The following is a 15,828-nucleotide window of genomic DNA, read 5'->3' as shown; positions in this document are numbered from 1 at the left end:
TGACTTATAGAGTCGCTTGCACGCGACTAAAAATATTACGAAACTGTTTAAAAATGTGTATTCTTTCTACTAATGTATGTATGTGTTACTTTCTACTGATGTGTGTGTGTGTGTGTGTGTGTGTGTATGTGTGTGTGTGTATACGTATTATGTGTGGGTGGGTGTAAGTAAAATAGTTTCGCACCTAATAACCTAAGGAGTACATTGAAACAACGTTTAAATAAAGTCAAATGAAATCTCACAAATGTCGGCAAATGTTTGATGTATTTTTATTTCTTCTTTTCTCTTCAGGTAAGTTCAATTCGCTTCCTTGAAATTGTTGAAGGTAAAATTAATTCAATTTCTGTGCTATCAAATGCAGGTAAGTAAATTATATTTTCTTTTGCCTTCCATTTTGTTTTTCCCTCTTTTTGAAAATTAAAAAAAAAATTGCTTGCCTGTCTTTAAAGTTAAAGTTTGATCTTGATGGCGACAGGTGTCACCTGTGAGTTTAAATAATTTCCTGGATTCGCTCTCTGTAATGACCATTCTAGAATTAATTCTTGTGTTAATGGCTACAGTCAGATCCGATGAAATTACTCGACAGCATTTTTTAGATGAGGATTGATTATTTGGATTATTTGGATTCTTCAGACTACTTTTCTCATCCTAAATGTTATTTTCACAATGTTTCGGTTTTCACAATGTTTCGGTAATGTTTCCAATTTATTTTTATATGAGGGTTGATTATCCATATTATTTGGATGTTGCGGTCGCTGTAACCACCAACTTTCTTCGAGAATTTTTCTGTTCAACTCGGTGAATCTGAATTTATTTAACTCACGGGGTAGCATGCTCTGGGTCTGTCAACCATGACTTGGTAAGAAAAGAAACGTTACAATGTGTAACACACACAAATATCTATTGTAGCACAACTGAGTTACCCAACATTTTAATATATATTTTTTCATCCTAAATAATGTTAAATTATTCTTTGGATTAGGGATTGAGTTATGTTTCAAAAATGTACATTCTAATTATTGGATTTAAACGTCATTTTCAACTTACTCTTCAAATCAAACATATTTTCGTATCTGTCTATGACTCTCACCCTTTCTCACTGTTAACTCTCTGCGACTGGTTTTATGTAATGACTGTCTCTCTCTCTCTTTCTTTCTCTCTCTCTCTCTCTCTCTCTCTCTCTCTCTCTCAACATTTAAATATAATAAAATTAACTGCAACAGGGAACCTTTGTTGGGATAGATCATTGTAAGCAGTAGAGGAGAACACAAGTTTTAAAAACCATTTAAACCATAGCTGAAGAGAGATGAGATTTGATAAAAACGGAGAAAAGAGGGGAGAGATAATATAGTTAAAAAAATAGTTAAGTGATTTTAATTTAATTAAAACTAGTTTAGTACACTCATTTTTCCCAGGTTAAAACAATCTAGAGTTAAATGAGTGACTTATTGAGTGATAACTTTTATAGAAAAAATTTTGTTTATTTATAAAAACATCATCGCTATGTTTCTTTGTATGTTTCCGAAATATTAGGTTGGTGCAAAAATAATGTCGTTTGTGACATGAAGCTGGACGTCAAAAAACGACATTATTTTTGCACTAACCTAATATTAGCCTAATAAAGCTGCTTGTTGATAAAAGTATGCACATATAAACAAAAATGTTTACATATAAATAAAAGTGTATACTAAATAAGTATACTGCGCTGTTGAGAACGTTCACATAAACACAGGATAGTTTATCAAATTCCTATGAATTAAGTTTCCCGAAAATATATATATATATATATATATATATATATATATATATATATATATATATATATATATATAATATTGGTTCTGTTAAAATAACATGCGTTCTTGACAAAGTCTTAGACTGTGACGAAATATATATGGAATTAACTGTGTGTCTGTGCTAATTTTTTTGTTTGCCATAACTGCATTGTAAAATACATCCTATGTACCGTCCGATGTTTAACATTTAAAAATAATTTTATTTTCAGAAAATCAAATATAATTTTGCATCTTGAATTTAACGATTTTCTTGGACATTAACATTGCCATTTTACAGGCATACATGTTTGCGAAAATGTCATTTAGGATCTGGTTCATAATTTATTTATATGTTAAAATGATCCCTCTTTGTAAGTCCAGAGAAAAAAAAATATAATTGTGTTTATTGTTAAAACTTTAGTCGCTAGACGAATGTTCGAAGCAATTTATTTACCGCGATATATTTTAACCGCTTCTTTCTTTCTTTTTTTTATTTCGTTTGTATGAAAATTTGTTTCAGGGTTTTCGCACGGACGTGTTCTTTTTACGATGCAAATCAAGCTTTCCTCTCAGCTGTGCATATTAAAAACATGGCTGCCGGTTTTGCTCTTAACATGTTCCCGCCAAATGCAAGTAATTAAAGCCTCAACAAAAGCCAATGACGCCACCCACGATGCAGTGCATAGCATTTTACTGTTTTGCCAATTGAGTAATTGCATTATCTGAGTGGAGAGGAAGGGACCACCACCGAATTCTCAAGGGGTAGGTGGTAATTAAAAGAAGGAAAAGTTTATTAGTTCATTCATTTGCAATGCAATAGAATGCTCACAAGTATTTCGCACCATTTCGAATCAACGTACAGGAAATATATTACACATGGTTCCCATCTGATTATTTTTGGATATATATCTATACCTACAAAAGTGAGAATGTGCGTGTGATGATACTTCTCAACCTGTATACTAAACGGATTTTTCATCTCCAGACTTGAAAGTTGATGTATAGGATATTCAGACATGTAGAAATATTTTTAATTGGTTTTCATCCAGAAAAACAGGTTGCTAAGGGGTCATAATTGAAAAATTGGTACGCGGGGGTCGTCGGATTTTTATCTGTTTGCTAATGCGCATGCGTGACTAGTTCACATGGCAGATTCATTACGTTAAAAATAAATACGTCTGAATACACTTTTTAAGGAACGTGTCAAGCCGATCTAATGGTTATCGTTCTGAACTCATGGTCTTTAGGTTTTGGTTTCGATCTCAGCTCGGGTATTTTCTTTTTTTTTTTTTTCTTACTTACAAGAAGTGAACTGTTTAGTAAAATATAATACTCGCGTGCACATGTCCTAGTTTCTGTATGAATTAAAATATAATATTTATGCGTATTTTACAACAAGACAATGTCAGGTGCCCTGCTAATATGTGTGTGTGTGTGTGTGTGTGTGTGTAAAACATTTGGTGGTGTTCGGACGAAGCTTTCCAACTCTTCGAGAAAAAATGATGAGAAAAAGCTTTAAATCCACGCTCAAGAACATCCCAGTGACACTCCAAAAAAACATCTGTAATGACTGATTAAAAAAGTATTTAATTAGTTATAATAAGGCGCTGTTTAAGAAAGTATACAGCACTGTATTTGTTTAGATTCAAGATGGTCAGCTCTTAACTTTTACTCTTCAATTAATATATATTACAATACAAAAATGCGAGCATGAAAAGTAATATGGTTAAGCTTAAACATGGAAAAGTAAAGGACTAGTTGTTAAAACTGGAAAATAAAAGGACAAAATATTCTATTAAAAATATAATAAATTAATAACTTAAAATATTGCAGCATCAACACTTGATTATATAATGTGATAAATTGAATTATGAAAAAAATCCTTAAAGCTGCAATATTTTAAGTTATAAATTTATATTTTTACTAGAATTTTTTATCCTTTTCTTTTCCAGTTTTAACAACTAGTCCTTTAGTTTTCCATGTTTAAGCTTAACCATATTAATTTTCATGCTCACATTTTTCTATTGTAATCCATGATTTTCCCAGGCTTCCAGAAAATTCACTTGTTCTTTGTTTAATTTCAATATTATTTTTTGCCCCGATAAATTTGACATACACATATAATAACAATGCATGGCACTCGTCTGCTTTCAATAAAATCCCCTCCAATTATCTCCCTTTCATTCTTCCATTCTCTCTGTTTCATTTATTACTTCTCTTTTCACGAGAACAGTGAATTGGTAGCAACAGTAGTCGCTGGAGCGACGTGATTGCTATCAAAACCAGCCATAAAAGCCCCTCTAACCCTCTTGCGTTTTTTTTTTACGATTTTGAACACCAATAAATTTATCATAACTTTTGTTTTACTCAACAAAAATTGAAAAACAAATTTTCACAATATAGCTGAGAAGATGATCTATAAACTGTAATAATGTTTTGAAATTTTGCCGAAAAATGAGTGCGCGGTTAGGGTTAGGGTTAAAGCAGTTCTTAACGACTAAACCTACCACTTTATATTCAAACACTACCGTGAATGATATATATATAAAGCTGTTTTGAAGAAATTGTCCTTCGTTGGCAGATTATTTTTTCATTAAGTCAATTAATCACTCGTATCGCTGAATAGTTTTACTTACATGAACAAACAATAGTACCAATGTTCTTAAAGGGATCATCAGTTGTTTACCATGAAACGCTGTTTCGGGGATTTAAAAACAAAACAGTATATTAAATCATGGCTCCCCAACAGTGTTGATCAATCACCTCCTCCCTTTAAACACATGAAAAAAATAATTTTTAATACTGGATCTAGTTTTTTTTCCTCCAGAAAAATTTAAGCTAACCAATTTATGTCATTTAAAAAAAATACTTTTTACTTGTGTCCTTCGTCCCTTTCTCTACAAATTAATGTGCCTATTTACGAACTATTGTTTTTATATAGTGTTTGGTTCAGTCCATTCTACTACTTATCCCCGCTTTTTATTATTAGTATTGTTTTACTTAACATAATTAAATCCTTAGATAAGAGAAAAATCCAGGTTGTCCTCGATGGGCGTATATCTAAACAATATGATATAAATGCGGGAGTGTTTCATGGGTCTATCCTTAGACCTTTATTATTCCTAATATTCATAAATGACCTCCCTGACAAAATTGTCTGTGAGATGGGTATATATGCTGGTGATACCACGCTCTATAACAGACACGACAGGAAAAAAAATGAACACATATCTAAGGAAATGGCAGAAACACTAGAGGATGACCTCCAATCTGTAGTGGAATAGGGACAAAAATGGAGGATCACATTCAATGCTGCTAAGACTAAACTTGTTTCCTCCAATAATTACAAGAAACCTTCTCTACGACCAATAGCAATGACCAAAGACTCTTTATCTGAAAGTGCTTCTTGTAAACTCCGCGGCCTAACGTTCACAGGAAACATGAGTTAGAACAATTACATTGAAAGCATTGCCAGGACCGCTGCAAAGGAGGTAACTTTTCTCTACTGTGCTAGAAAGCTACTAATGCCCGAACGTATCCTGTACCTCTATAAGTCCACCATTCGCCCATGTATGGAGGATTGTTGTCATATTTGGGCTAGTGCATCTATTAGTCTCTCACTCCTAGACAAGGTTTAAAAAAAGTCGCTAACCTGATAGGTCCTGGACTGTCATCTAAGCTTCAACCTGTCCTATCGACGAAATGTTGCACCCCTCTGCCTTTTCTACGAGTATTTTAACGGTGAATGCTCCAACAAACTGCAAGCACGTAATTACCTTCGACAAACCCGACAAATTAATCCCAGCCCTTCACAGTAGAGATCCCTAGATGTAAGAGAGCCTTCTACTCCAGTAGTTTCTTCACCAGGACAGCTAGACTTTGGAATTCCCTTCCGGGTCCCTGCTTCCCCAACTGTACTGACATACAGAAGTTCAAGTGTAACCCTAACCCGACACCTTGCTGCCCAACTCCCTACATAGTACTCCTGTAGCTTATATCCGTGATATATGCATTTTTTTTTACGTAGCGTGTATGTATATATATATATATATATATATATATATATATATATATATAATCAAGCAGGTGCTCCTCTGAACTCCAATGTTTGGTCCACCCTCGCCAATCTTTCACGAAAAACACCCGCCTAGCTGAAACCACTGTCAAAATTTTCCCCACTCCTTATTTGTGCCAAAATCAAAACTTAGATTCCATAAACAAAGCTTCTTTCTTAGAAGTGCACGCCTGTGGAACTCTGTTCCGGTTGCCTGTTTCCCACTTGACTATAACCTTGATATCTTCAAGTCCAATGTGAACAAATTCCTGATGAACCGCCTCCTTAAGTAAGACACGTTATCAAATCTCCAACACTAAGGTACTGTACACACAATAACCCTTATCCTCGAGTGGCTTCCGGGCCTTGATAAGTGGTGACTACCTTGTAAAAAATTAAAAAATAAAAAGCAAATATTATTAAATGCAACAGAGAAAAACAGTTTTATATCTTTTTTCAATCTGGGAGGAGTATTTTATGCTGTCACTCACACACGCACACACGCGCGAGCGCAAATAAACGAACGTTGATTAATTTTAATTTTCCCGCGCATTTGCACAAAAATGACTTTCACCTTCTAATCTTATTAATTTATTGAAGGACTTTCATCTAACATGACCTTTTAATCTTAATAATTCAACAAAGGATTTTTCACCTACTTTGAACATTTTAATCATAATGATTTCTCAAGAACTCTTACCGATCGGACCTTTGCTTGTTCATCTTGTAATTTTTATTGAAAAATAAATGCGGTGCATTTTTAACGAGAAGGTGTCATTTTGTTTTATTCCTTTTTGGGGGAGGGAGGGCAGAGAAATTTAATTTCACTTAAACTTCTTTTCCCTACAATATATATATATATATATATATATATATATATATATATATATATATATATATATATATATATGTATTCAAGCAAATATTATTAAATGCAACGGAGACACTTTGCTTTATGATTCTTTTTAATTTTTCCATTTTCCGTATAATCTTTTTTGTATCAAAATCAAAAATATTAATAAAAGTTCCATCGTTGTTGCTTTCGATTTGTCTACGAATCATCACCAGGTGTTGAAGTAAAAGTCCGAAGGAGCGAAAATGAGAATTAAAAGTGAAAACTAAAATATACAGTAAAGGTGTTCCGTGATAAGTTAAAATGGTGCTAGTGCAGAGAGTGATCCGCGCTATTTTTTAAATCGTATTTCCAAGTTGAATTAAAGTTTTATTATGTTTTTTTCTTCAACTGTAAGGTTGAAGTATAGAATAGGTACAAAACACCCTCTCCTCCCCATGTTAAGAATGGCTTTTTAAATAATAACGTTATTATTTACGTCCAGATCACTCTCAGCACTAGTACCGTTAAAATATATAGAGTCGATGAAAAGTCGATTAAAAATTCGTGTATTAAAATCAGCAAGTTCATGGACACCGTTAACAAAGTTCGTCCACTACGAATTACGCAAGACATTTTAGAACAATACTGCTTTTGTCGAATGCGATATCATTTATAGTGGATTGAAGGGTTCTAATATATGACGCTTCAAGAATTTTTAATTTTTTAATATTATTTTCATGTTGTATAATTTTTATGTTGTAATCGACGAACTTTCTAAGATTGGAGGGGGGGGCAGTCATGTTCTTTTATCAAATGTTTATATATAAAGTGAAATTGTCTGTTCGAGTACATTTCCCCACCAAACTACTCTATCAATTTTCAGTCTACAGCCTCGAGATTTGACATAAGGGGTATTGAGATTTGGGAAAATCTTTTTAATTGCTTTTCGGTCAGAAATTTGGCTATCAAGAGTTCAACGATTTGACATTTGAAAACTCTACCAAACTCCTCCACCATGTTTAGGTCTAAACACTTGAAATTTTAGATGTTGGTTACTTGGACATGGATTAAACTTTTCAATTTCATTTGAGTCTAAAACAATAAATGTTTAGGCGTCAAAATTGGGGTTAAATTTTTTTTTAAATTGACCTCTGCGGTCTCTACAAAATTATTAAACCAATTATTGGTCTAAACATTTGAAATTTTACATAAAGCGTATTCAGACATAGGGCAAGCTTTATAATCGGTTTTTGGCAGAAAATTTGGTTGCCAAGGGGTCAAAGTTCAAAATATTTTACTTTTGCGGTCTCTAGCAAACTATTCAGCTTATTTTGGATCTAAACATTTGAAATTTTACAAAAAGGGTATTCAGACATGCAGCAAGCTTTTTAATCAGTTTTGGGGCGAAAATTTGGCTACCAAGACATCAAAGTTGAAAGAGTTGAGCTTTGCAGACTCTACCAAACACCTCTACCAATTTTGTGTCTAAACACTTGAAATTTAAGATGTAGATTACCTGGGCATGGATCAAACTTTTTAATATATATATATTTATACATATGCACATAAAGTTATGAACAGTACATAGGGTTCGAGCAAAGACGGACTGAACTGCTAGTGTGTGTGTGTATATATATATATATATATTTTTGAAATTCTTGATTTACAATTTTAATTTATTTGCTCTATCTTACATATCGAGCAATTCTTGTTTAGATGGGATAACTTATAGAATATTGCTGCCAGTAATATTTTGTAAACCTACAATCTCACGTTTACATAACCACTGATTGTCAAATAAAAAACTATTCCGAAGTATATATATATATATATATATATATATATATATATATATATATATATATATATATATATATATATATATATATATATAGGGAGTGCAAAAATAGGTATACAGTGATAAATAAAACGAAGATATTACATTATATGAGTGTGATAATCGCTAATATCGTAAACGCTTTAAACATTAAACATTCTACTGCATATTTGATCAATTAGCTTAGGTATGTCAAGTTAACAACTTTTTGGAATATCTATGTGGAAAATGGTTATAAAGTTAATCTAAATTTGTTGTAAAAATGCATTTGAATTTGTCGTGGTTATAAAACGTTTACGATATTGGTGACTACATCACACACACATCTTTCTTACTAGTCTTTTATTATCTTTGTCTCTAGTTTCTTAACCTCCCAATCTTTTCCTCTTTTTTATTCTTATATTTCAACAGACTCTAATCCATTTTCTTTCCATACACTTAAATTTTATTCTTTATTCCTAATTTTACCAACATGTGACGGAACCTCCTGATGATAATTCCCTACGACGCTGAACACCTGATATTTGCATTGCTTGAAGAGGTGATGAACAAAAAAAATTACTGCTTATATAAAACAAGTCGAAAGTATATATGGGAGTTAAAAGAATAAGATCGATTCTTTAAGAGGAGGCTTATCGGAATAATGCAAAGATCAACAAATAACTTTGGAACTTATATGGAAGAAATAAAAAAAACGACAATATAAAAATATATACTGATGCATGTATATTCGTTTGTTCAATAGGGATGACACATCAATTAGGGGTGTAGGATAAGTAAATCTTTTATACCATGTTATTTTGAAGCCTAATGCTTCTCATCAGAAGAGGAGAGAAAATTCTAGGTAATATATATTTTTTTTATTGCATTTTCACCCCAAACAAGGCCCAGAGCCACTTTGATGTAGAACGTTTCTATCTGGAACATAATTTGCAAGGATACTGTGTAGAGAGTTGAGTAGCAAGATGTTTGTTTACATTATACTTGAGCTTCATGACGGTACAGTCTGAAAAGTAGGAACCCGGAAGGGAACTATTAGAGTTCCTTTTCTCCACGTTAAAAAACGACCCTGGTGTCTAACTCTGTCCCTTGGGGAGGCATTGTAAATAGGAAGACTTGCTTACATCTAAGGATTTTTACTTTATGGAGGTGTGATTTTTTTGTTTGTCCGGTTATCGGGAGTATTTACGTCGAGGAAAGACAAAGACTTGTAGTTCGCTGGAGCACCTACCATTAAACTACTTGTAAAACAGGCAGAGGGATGCAACATTTCATCGATGGGATAGCAGTTGAAGCCTAGCTGATAGTGCGAGAATTATCAGGTTGACGACTCTTTTGAATCTTGTCTAAGAGGGATAGACTAGTAGCAGATACACCAGCCCAAACGTGGCAACAATACTTCATACATGGGAGAATGGTGGCCTTGTAGAGGTACAGGATACTTTAAAGCCTAAGTAACTTCATCGCGCGGTAGAGAGAGTCCACCTTCTTTGTAGCAGCCTTGGAAATACCTTCAATGTATCTGTTCCAACTCGTGTCCCCCCATGAAGATATATGAGAAGGATCTTCTAGTTAGTATAGTGTGCAAAGAATTGGTTTTGAAGGCTATGACAATGCAGTCTTGTAGAAAAACACCGCTGGCTATGAGAGAAGGTAAAAAGAATAAATGACAATGTAACAATATTAAAAGATTTCAATTATTTTTTACCATAAAATATTTATTGATCAACATAATGTGTCAAATCAGAATGGTAATGTGGTGTTAAGTTCTCAAATTTTCGAGGTATACCTCATCTTCAGAAGGAGAAAAAAAAAGAAATACGTGCAATCACTTTAGTAGTGGAACCTTAAAGCCAGAAGCTGAAAATAGCAGCTTTGCATTCAAACAGATCTGCGTCTATTGTGTAGTATTCTAAAAACCCGGTTGAAATTCTCTGACTTTTGCTCTGTGTATAAATATTAACCTGGATTAATATGATATATATATATATATTATGAAATGACAATATGTAGCTATTAAGCTACACAGAATCTTCTGCATTTCTTCCATAAGGAATCATCAGGTTAGTTGGTTGGTTGTTTTTGTTTTACGGCATATCAACCCTTTTCAGGTTATTTAATGCCGAATCCAAAGATTTTGAAGAAAAATTTTTTTAATAGAATATATTTTTTGTTTTCACGTCGGTTTCTATTTAACCCATAGTTGGGACCCTAACAGGTACTACCACTCCGGGTCAGAGTGAACCTGGGAGCAATGGTAATTAAAGGGTGGCTCCACACTCTCCAAAGCCCACAAGCTGGGGCCTCACTACTGGATATAGTTTAAGGTCATATCCAGGACCCCCATTGAGGGACTTTTACCCTCTGCAGGGGGGCAGTCGGCGTATTCTAATGCCCCACCGACAGGGCCGGAATCATCAGGAATACAGAAGTAAATACTGAAAATCAATATATAAAATATATTTCCTCATAACATGTTATATGGACACGTAAAAAAAAAATATATATATATATATTTCGTGTCCATATAAAATATATTGTCAGGAATGAACTGCGACAAGAATGTTCCAAGGTGTTCATCAGTGAGCGTGGCAGCTTAAGTCAGTCAGTTGGCTGTTCGACTTAATGATATCCAGAAGTTTCAAATCTCACGATCAATAGTCTTCATCAGAACATTTGTGATTCACGTTCATATAAAGTATTAAGTAGATTTTTTTAAATAAAGCTCGGTTTCAGTGTTTGTGTTCTAACACAGTCAATATCGACCCACTTCTCATCAATTGGTCACAAATAGTGAAAAATAGTAAATAGAGTAGACTACTTACAGAAATTCCGGTGACTCGATTAAATGAGTCTGCAAGGAAAACACAATACTCCAAGCCAAGTGAATATGTTACTTGCAAAAATAGAGCCTTAAATAGAATGAACGAGTTAAACGAAGAAGAAAACAAAATTACCAAAAAAGCAACCCAGAAAGCAAAAACACGTGCTTTTTCTAGCCGCATTCCCGGTCGAGCTTTCAAGTGGTAAGGAACGCTAGAAACTAATAGCAAATTAGACTACCCTAGACCACCCAGTACCTAAAATAAATTCAGCAAGAATAAAATAATTCTTAATATATAATTTAAATGCGACTAAAATATAAATAAAACCAAATACATGAAAATAAATACAATTCAACTATAAAATCTGATTTTACATGGTTTCGTTTAATGCATAACAATAAATTCTTAAATAAATTTAAATCTATTCCAGATCAGTTCCAATTACCGCGAAACCGCATTTAGCAGAAACTCAATAAATAAACGCCTATTTAGAGAAATTAAATACAAGTTAACTATGAATAAATGAATAATAAATACCTTAAATAAATAAAATTAAACTTTCGCAAAACGCATGGCGTGAATGGGATTAAAATTCAAAATACAAATCACCCCAAAAAATTCTGTCCCTTTTTAAAGAACAAAAATAAAACGCTTCACAGTGGGTTTTTTGTTTTTGTTTTTGTTTTTTAAGAAAGGAATCACTACTTATCAAGGGCCGTTGGCAAGTCGAGGATAAGAGTTAATGGTGTACAGTGATCAAACGGAATATGTCGTAGTGATCATTAGGAATGGAAACTTGGTAAATCGAATTACTTAAGGAGATGGCTCCTCAAGAATTTGTTTACGTTGGACTTGAAGACTACCATATTGTAGTCAGTTGGAAAGCAGGACAACGGAAGAGAGTTACACCGGCGTGCAGTTCTAAGAAAGAAGCCTTTTTTTATGGAATCTACGTTTAAGTTTAGGCACAGAATGGGGGAAATTATTGATAGTAGTTTCTGCTAGACGAGTATTTTCCGTGTGCAAGTCGGGACGGCGGCGGGGGGCATAGATTGGAGTTCAGACTAAGACTTGCATTGAAAATAACGATAAAGCAGAGACATGCTTGCAACAGGCTGTGAGAAAGAGGTTGCAGAGAAGAGAAAAGGGCATCCCTTACTAGGCTATGAAATCTAGTTTTAATTCTGCCAAGGCAAGATAAGCTTCTTCTAGCAGCTTATCTTGCCTTGATGTGGCAACAGTACTCCATCCTTGGACGTACTTGACTCTTATACAGGTAGAGAATTGCATCAGCAGTGAGATATCTACTGGCGCGGTAGAACGATCCCACCATTTTTTCAGCAGCCTTGAATTCGAACATGGCACAGGTTGTCAGTCCGTGTCATTAACCTCTTCGCCATCGTTACCTCTTTGCTGCTGTTGATTAAACAGATGCACAGGTAATATTATTATAGATTATATATATGAAACGAAAGTAGTTATATAATAGTAAAATACTTTCTTTACATTTTTTGGCTTCCAGTAGCATAGAATGGAAAATGGTTCCAGTAAAAAAAATTTTTTTTTTAAAACATCGATTAACGATGTTTTTGTTTTTTCTTTGCTTTTCTTTACTTTTTTGCACCACAAGCAAGGCATATTGCCACTTAGAACGTAATGGGCTACTGTTTGGGATCGTTTCTAGCAGCAGACTGTAGGGAGTTCAGCTACCACCACCGAGAGACAAGGCCTGCTAACTGAAAAATGACGTCATTCATAGTAGGTAAAATAAGTGAAACTGTTGATGAGTGAGTGATAGTTCTTGAAATATGATGAAAAAACTTTTATATATTGAAAAAGAGGAAAAACGAACACGTAAAAAGGGAAAACCAGAATTAATTCAAGAAGAAAAGTTGCACGTTGTCCCTGCATTAACAGATAAACATCTCGGTTTATCATGGACTCCAAGGACTAAAATTTGTTTATTACTTTTATCGTGAACAATTTGAAAATGGCTGTAGTTCACCAGCAAGATGTTTGTTCATATTACATTTATGCTTCTAGAGGTTAGTAGTCACGGAAGCAGAAAGGGAATTCCAAATTCGAGGGAAGAAACTATTAGAGTAGAAGGGTTTCCGCCATCTAGAGACCTCAACGGTGAAAGGTGAGACTATGCTACTTGTTGGGGATATGTACGTTGAGGGATCACAAGTGCTATACATTCATCGGAGCACAGTCCATTAAAGCGCTTGTAAAATAGTCAGAAGGATGCGATATTGCGGGGATGTGACAGAGATTGGAACTTGACTGGGAGCTAAGATGGTGACTCTTTTGGCCTCCACCAAAGAGTTAGAAACTATTAGTAGATGTACCAGTCCATGCAGTATTGCTTTGTAAAGATATAGGATGCTCTTTAGTGTGATTTTCTAGCACATTAGAGGGATGCCACCTTCTTTGCACCTTTGAAACCGCAGACAAAGACAATTGTCTTTCTCTTAAGTTGCAATGGCTCAGCAAAGAAATTATTTCCCAGCTATCCAACACACATGTTCTAAGGGACCTGCTGATATTTTCATTAAGACCAAACAATTTCCTCATACCAAGCGGATGAGAATTTTTCAAGGTAACATGACAATTTACGACATGATAAATTCTATTTTTGTTTAATATCTAACTTGAGTTAAAAGGAAGCAAATAACCTCATTCTCAGAAGAGGAAGTGGGGGCGTCTAGAAATATGAAAATAATCTCCATCTTCAAAGAAACAAAATCTCATTTAATGCTTCGATTTATTTCATAGAAATGTTTCTTCCCAGACTGGAAACAATTCAAACTTTTGTTTTTTTCCCAGTCTTTACAATTTTGTACTCGGAAAGAAAATCTTTTTTTTTTTTTGTTCTAAGTCATAAACATTGAATTTTTCACACGTTTTCATTTTTTCTTCTTTCCTCAATTTCTTTTCGTCTTCTTCCTTCTACTCTCCTTATAAAATTACTAGGTTTTTTTTGTTATTCTGTCCTCCTTTTTTTCCTTTCTTTTTTTCCTTTCTTTTTTCTATCCTTCCTCTTTTTCTTTCTTCTTCTCTCTTGCCCTACTTTTTAATTTTCCTTTTTTTCCCGTTTTTCTCTATATTCTCCTTTTCTTCAGTCTACCCCAATTCTTGCATCCCCATCCCATCTCTCCTATCTTTTATCCATCTTATTTGCTCTTCTCCCTCTTCCTCCACTTCTATCGATCCGTTTTTGTTTTTTTCTCAGCTGTCTCTTTTCCCTATTTCCCCTTTTTTTTCTCCCTCCTTCTTTTCTGACCCTTCCTTCTCTACTGTTCTTTTTCATCCTTTTCTTCTTCTCTCTCCCTCTGCAATTATATCAAATTCGACAAATTTTCAAGATTTTTTCAAATTTTAATGTATCCATTAGTGATGGGACGATTTTAATATTTTTCCCGATTCCGCTACAATTACCGATTCTGTTTTAAAATTCCGATACAATTACTGATTCTGATTCTTTTAAAATTTCTAAATATAGAGCTGTTTTCATTTAAGGGGTGATGGGGAAGGGAGGAGTGTGATTATTGCAAAAAGCCAAGTAATATTCGCATATATTTTGACAAATGTAAAACTACACTTGTGGGATGATCCATAGGTTTTAATTTTACTATTAATTTAAAATCAATAAATATTTATCATTTCATCATTAAAAATAAACAAATAAAAGCAATAAAAAGAATCGTTTCAGGCATTGGAAAATAAGCACACATTTTTATAATTCCGATACCCTAAAAATTCCGATTTTTCAATTTCTGATTCTGATTAATCGTCCCAATACTAGTTTCCATACTCCATGGCAATTTCTTACAATTACTGTATTAGTTTACTTCCAAAATAATATATTAATATTATTGAATCATCAGTTGTTTACCGTAAAAAAGAAACTGTTTCGAGCACCATGTGATAATTGATAAATCAGAAGAATATTTATAAATTATAAATCATTTGAGAACCAAAACTCCACCGTTGAATGACCGCAATTAGTACACGAATGTAGTCTTTTTTTATTATTTCTATTAGAATATGTGGTGAATCAACGCGTGTGAATAAATGAATTCCGTTTTGCTTTAAAGAAATGATCAAAAACCAAGGAACTATCTGACTTTCATCAAATTTCCAGCATTTCCTTATGAAACTGCGAATCTGATTTATTTCAGATCTACATCGAACACAACATTAACAAGAAACTTTCAACCAACGGACTACTGCACGCATTGCAAGTTTTAGCGATTTAACATATAAGTGCTTTTTGCAAATCCAAATTCTTGGCTAAAAAAATGAAAACGTATTAAAAGAAAAAAATGGAGTTGAAATAATCTTCGGACATCAAATGCGGTAGCCATTCCTTCTGTGTATCTCTGGACACATGGAATGAGCGATGCTTTTATACGGATATTTCTTCGTTTAAATGGAACAACAAATAGAAATCCATGCTAATGATTTTTTCATCAAAAACCGTTTATAGATTTCGAGAT

This window comes from Euprymna scolopes, chromosome 7, assembly GCF_053919585.1.
Source record: "Euprymna scolopes isolate OS-2025 chromosome 7, ASM5391958v1, whole genome shotgun sequence".
Lineage (NCBI taxonomy): Eukaryota > Metazoa > Mollusca > Cephalopoda > Sepiida > Sepiolidae > Euprymna > Euprymna scolopes.
This window is presented reverse-complemented; position numbering follows the sequence as displayed.